Below are 6730 nucleotides of genomic sequence, written 5' to 3'. Positions count from 1 at the left end.
TCAGAGAACATTCAAGAGTAACGCTCAGAGAACACTCAAGAGTAACGCTCAGAGAACACTCAAGAGTAACACTCAGAGAACACTCAAGAGTAACGCTCAGAGAACACTCAAGAGTAACGCTCAGAGAACACTCAAGAGTAACGCTCAGAGAACACTCAAGAGTAACGCTCAGAGAACATTCAAGAGTAACGCTCAGAGAACACTCAAGAGTAACGCTCAGAGAACACTCAAGAGTAACACTCAGAGAACACTCAAGAGTAACGCTGAGAGAACACTCAAGAGTAACACTCAGAGAACACTCAAGAGTAACGCTCAGAGAACACTCAAGAGTAACGCTCAGAGAACACTCAAGAGTAACGCTCAGAGAACACTCAAGAGTAACACTCAGAGAACACTCAAGAGTAACACTCAGAGAACACTCAAGAGTAACGCTCAGAGAACACTCAAGAGTAACGCTCAGAGAACACTCAAGAGTAACGCTCAGAGAACACTCAAGAGTAACACTCAGAGAACACTCAAGAGTAACGCTGAGAGAACACTCAAGAGTAACGCTCAGAGAACACTCAAGAGTAACGCTCAGAGAACACTCAAGAGTAACACTCAGAGAACACTCAAGAGTAACCCTCAGAGATCACTCAAGAGTAACACTCAGAGAACACTCAAGAGTAACACTCAGAGAACACTCAAGAGTAACGCTCAGAGAACACTCAAGAGTAACACTCAGAGAACACTCAAGAGTAACACTCAGAGAACACTCAAGAGTAACGCTCAGAGAACACTCAAGAGTAACACTCAGAGAACACTCAAGAGTAACGCTAGAGAACACTCAAGAGTAACACTCAGAGAACACTCAAGAGTAACGCTAGAGAACACTCAAGAGTAACGCTCAGAGAACACTCAAGAGTAACACTCAGAGAACACTCAAGAGTAACACTCAGAGAACACTCAAGAGTAACACTCAGAGAACACTCAAGAGTAACCTTCAGAGAACACTCAAGAGTAACGCTCAGAGAACACTCAAGAGTAACCCTCAGAGAACACTCAAGAGTAACACTCAGAGAACACTCAAGAGTAACGCTCAGAGAACACTCAAGAGTAACACTCAGAGAACACTCAAGAGTAACACTCAGAGAACACTCAAGAGTAACCTTCAGAGAACACTCAAGAGTAACGCTCAGAGAACACTCAAGAGTAACCCTCAGAGAACACTCAAGAGTAACGCTCAGAGAACACTCAAGAGTAACGCTCAGAGAACACTCAAGAGTAACGCTCAGAGAACACTCAAGAGTAACGCTCAGAGAACACTCAAGAGTAACGCTCAGAGAACACTCAAGAGTAACGCTCAGAGAACACTCAAGAGTAACACTCAGAGAACACTCAAGAGTAACCCTCAGAGAACACGAGTTGACATAACCAGGAAAAAACATTTTGTAACGGCTCTCCACCTAAGCCGTTCGTTGGTAACAGGAGTGAGCAAGTTAAGAACGCGTACAAACAGAGTCCATGCAGACGGAGGTAAAATGCAAACAGTGTCTTTGTTTATTGTGCTTCAATGATTAAACAATTGCTTCCTGTAAGCTTCCTGTGGGGTTCTTTTCAAGTTCATAGAATACTAATCACTAGTCCATACCTTGTAGACACAATCATGGTTCCCTACTACCAACACACCTGGGTCTCATTACTCTGTTGCCCTTAATATTCCATACCAGATCGCCACCCAATGGACAAATGTATAATTACACACAAATGGCTCTTACATACTGGCCCCTTAATTACTTATGCCAGGAAGACATAAGAATTACACAAACCATACCTAAAGGAGCCATAACTAAAGAAAATCATAAAAATTGGGTCAAATTTACCACATAGTTAAATTTGTTACAATACTAGAGTAAACCACATGCATATTATTAATTTACCTCAAAACACAAAGCTTTCTTACAGGTTGTCATACAACTGTTTTTTAAATCGTTACTGTACATAATAAACCTTTATCGTCTGTAAAAAATATCCAGTTCCCAACCAATAGCTTTTTAGCTTCAAAGAGATTTTTCAGTGACAGACTGTTTACCCTCCATTATCTAAAACAGCTTCATTTGTGCGTCTATGGTGGGTGTAGGAACTTTGTAACTCCTTTCAATGCTAGTAATTCCTTCTCTTTAAGAGGTAGACTGTTCAATAGACTCTGCATCTTCTGAATATAAACAAGTGCTACTTCCAGTCTTTTCCACTTTGAGAAATTAGTGAGATTTAATATACCTTGGAGGATGACAGCAGTTGCTTAAAGATCTCTCATCTCTTTTACCTTGGGTTCTTGGTCAGACACTTCTGATTCTACAGCTGCTTCTTGAATTGGTTTCTTGGTGTACAGGTGATCTTCCTGACTACCTTGAATCTGGGTTTCAATTTAAAGAGACTTGTCAACATTGCACCCATCAAACATCCTTTCATTAAGAACATTAAAATGATCTTCCTCTCATTTCCTTTGCGTCTCAACCTCTTCCAGATCCACTTCAATACGGTCTCGAATTAGACTGTCTATTGGATAAAGTGACTGAATGTCAAGTGAACAAGTGAAACTCGAAGGCACAACTCTCTGGTTCAAATTTCCATCAGAACAGGGTAACCGATGAAAGTCCACATCCTCTCTGGACAACTCAACCTTTTCCACAGTGGTTTCACTTAAGTCCTGATTATACTGATTTTGGATCAGCCTTCCAACAGAGATCATGTTGACAGTAACAGAGGATGTACCAGACTCATCCTTCCTGAATGTCCACTGACAACCCACCCCAACAGGGTTCTAATAGCATTTGGTCCATTTCCATAGCTATTGATTACCTCCCAAGGGTTCCATTACCTGGGATGCACTGGCTCCAATCAGTAAGTCAACATTAGCTTTAATGTGTGGAATTTTCACTCGGTCCAGATATGGCCATTTGGATTTTTCTTCTTGAGTAATGATGTTCTCAGTGTTAACAGGCATCTTCTACAGCAGGAAGTGGAAAGAAATGGTTGGAGTTTACACCACTGATTTCAAGTCCATCAAGAAAATTGCAGCACACAGACTTTTCCTGATCCATGGTACGAAGAAGAATATTTACCGTCTTTCCGTTCATATTCAGCTCTTTCACTAGATGCTCCGAACAAAAGGTAGCTGAGCTTCCTGGATCCAGAAAAGCATATGTCTGCACCACCATGTGACCTTTCATAGCTTTCACTTGCACCGGTATGATTGGCATTAAACTTCTCTCATTACCGGCCCCTGTATGACCACAAGTTTGAGCAGACACCTTTGGTTCCGCCTTGCGATATATGTGCAGGATAGTTGGATGGGTTCCTTCACAAACATCACAAATCAAACGACTGTCACATTCTTTACTCAAATGTCCAATCTTTAGACAACCAAATTCCCTTGGCTTTCAGGAAATCAATCTTGTCTTGCTGAGTCCTCTTCCTCAAAGAAAAACATCTGTCCAATGGATGTTGATTTGCACAGAACAAGCAGTTTCCATTAAACTCAGATGCAAACCCTTGCTGTGGTGACACATTGCTGGTCTTCTTTGCTGGAACTGAAACCGCAACATCAGTGAGAAAACTATTCCTTGGAAATGCTTTGCATGGACCAATGTCACTATTTACATCACTCACTTGAGAGCTTTTCTGACCTTTTGCAGTGTCTAATAACCATTTGTGCACTTGTTCAGTTAACTCATTTGCTATCATCTTTGCTTTAAACCATATTTCATGTTTTTCAGCTCGTTGGTAAAAGAACCAACAATAACTCAAGTGCTTCTTTAGCTTCTGAACATAACCTCGTAAAATCTTTATAGGACAAACGTACCTCAGGTGTTCTTTGTCATCATGAATTAACCTACTAATAATTTCAAGTTGTTTCTGAGCCTTGTTTAACTTAGCCTTTCTTCATTTTTGCAAAGTGTCAAGTTTTTCCCATTAAAGCTTTAGATGTTAATTTAGGTCTTTTCCCTCTTTCAGACTCATTTTCAGCATTAGGCAGGTTTTGATTTGACTCAGTAACCCCTTCAGTATTCATACACTTTTCATTTTCCATTTTACAAACAATTGTGAACAAACATGCAATTCATACCGAAGCAACGTCCGTCAGTTTTTGGCAACCAATGCATTGGAATTACGCTTGACCTGATTGTGTGCACATAATATCCTATGGCCATTTTTAAGTGTTTCAACAACAAACGTACCTATAATCCAGTCAATCCAGCAGGACCTTTAACATCCAGATGAGCGAAACCAGCAAGCGGGGAGAAATCCAAACCGAATCCGCTGAGTTACATCCAACCGGACATCCTTGATGAAACGACGTCCTCAAGCGCAGCATGAAGTCTTTATCCAGATGAACGCCGTCCTTTTGTCCGTAGAAACAACTGCGTTGACTTTTACTCCAGTGTTGAATCAGCGATGTCCAGCAGCAAACATTCCTACGCGAATCCAACAGGAACTTGTAGACCCACAATTACAGTCACTTTCCACGGCAAAATCAAGCGTTCATGTAGCAAATACGTACTAGGTTGAAGAATTTGCATTCAACAAGGTGCCGTCTACGTGCAGCTTACACTCACAGCCCATTGGAAGCAAGTTTACTATGTTCATTACTTACTGAAGCTTAGTTTTTGACTTTGTAACGGCTCTCCACCTAAGCCGTTCGTTGGTAACAGGAGTGAGCAAGTTAAGAACGCGTACAAACAGAGTCCATGCAGACGGAGGTAAAATGCACACAGTGTCTTTGTTTATTGTGCTTCAATGATTACACAATTGCTTCCTGTGGGGTTCTTTTCAAGTTCATATACGAATCACAAGTCCATACCTTGTAGACACAATCATGGTTCCCTACTACCAACACACCTGGGTCTCATTACTCTGTTGCCCTTAAAGGGTTAGTTCAGCCAAAAATGTAAATTGTGTCATTAATGACTGAGCCTCATGTGGTTGGACACCCGTCAGACCTCCGTTCATCTTCAGACACAAATGAAGATATTTTAGTGTAAAGCTGATGCTCTGAAAGGCCTCCATTGGCTCAACTTTACACTCTCAAGACCCTTAAAAGACACTAAAGACTAAAGTTACAAAGTCCATCTCACTACAGCGGCTCTACAATAACTTTATGAAGACGAGAATAGTTTCTGTGCGCAAAAAAACCCTAAATAACGACTTATATAGTGATGACGATTTCAAAACACAGCATCATGAAGCTTCGAAGCGTTATGAGTCAGTGAGTCGATTCAGCGGTTCAGAGCGTTATGAATCAGTGAGTCGAATCATGATTCGGATCGCATGTCAAACCGCCAAACTGCTGAAATTTGGCGATCCAAACTGCTGAATCGACTCACTGATTCATAACGCTCCGAACCGCTGAATCGACTCACTGATTCATAACGCTCCGAACCGCTGAATCGACTCACTGATTCATAACACTCTGAACCGCTGAATCGACTCACTGATTCATAACACTCTGAACCGCTGAATCGACTCACTGATTCATAACGCTCTGAACCGCTGAATCGACTCACTGATTCATAACTCTCCAAACCGCTGAATCGACTCACTGATTCATAACGCTCCAAACCGCTGAATCGACTCACTGATTCATAACGCTTCGAAGCTTCATGATGCCGTGTTTTGAAATCGTCATCACTATATAAGTCGTTATTTAGGGTTTTTTTGCGCACAGAAACTATTCTCGTCTTCATAAAGTTATTGTAGAGCCGCTGTAGTGAGATGGACTTTGTAACTTTAGTCTTTAGTGTCTTTTAAGGGTCTTGAGAGTGTAAAGTTGAGCCAATGGAGGCCTTTCAGAGCATCAGATTTACACTAAAATATCTTCATTTGTGTCTGAAGATGAACGGAGGTCTGACGGGTGTCCAACCACATGAGGCTCAGTCATTAATCACACAATTTACATTTTTGGCTGAACTAACCCTTTAATATTTCATACCAGACCGCCACCCAATGGACAAATGTATAATTACACACAAATGGCTCTTACACATTTTAAAAAGTTCATAAATGATGAACTTGAGGGGAATTCCGTTAGCAATTGTTCTTGTTGGCTGGAATCAACTTCTAGTTATTTTTCGCTGCTTGATATTGCAAACTGGTATTTCTTATCCTATTATTGTAATGTATTGTCATAATCATAAACTGGTTTACTGCACTTTGTAGCGATTCTAATCTGAAGCGGCTCATGAACCTGAAGTCTCACACCTTCACAGAGAACGGTTTAGCTCCAGGGAGGATGGGCGGAGTCAGGCGAGGCGCTCGTCTCCCATTGGCTCCAGGGAGTGAGTGACAGATATGGGGAAGCCCACTCCTCTAGAAAGTGCTGGGACTTCTAAGCGAGCAGATCTGAGCCGTTTCCCCTCCAGTGAGCTCTCAGTCCGTCATCTGCTGTGCCTCCTCAGGCTTATATAATCCAGATCTGGCCTCATTTCCAGAGACGCTCAGATCTCGCCCGGCTCAGACGCTCTAACACTCGCAATCTGCCAAAGAGTGGCTTCCAGCCTGGCCAAGGGTTCCTCAGACCCCACCAAACCCTGAGCGGAGCAGAAACTCACCAGGAATCCAAGCAAACATTTACAAACATCATATATATCATTTCTGTGAGTTCTGTCCTATGTATTTTAATATCATTTCGTCTGTTTTGTCAGCTGTTGTGCCACCTTTGGCTTGTTTAGTTGCGAAGACAATTATTGTT

The sequence above is a fragment of the Gobio gobio genome, assembly GCF_949357685.1.
Source record: "Gobio gobio genome assembly, chromosome: 7".
NCBI classification, from domain to species: domain Eukaryota; kingdom Metazoa; phylum Chordata; class Actinopteri; order Cypriniformes; family Gobionidae; genus Gobio; species Gobio gobio.
The sequence above is the reverse complement of the archived record's forward strand: the minus strand, read 5'-3'. Positions refer to the sequence as shown.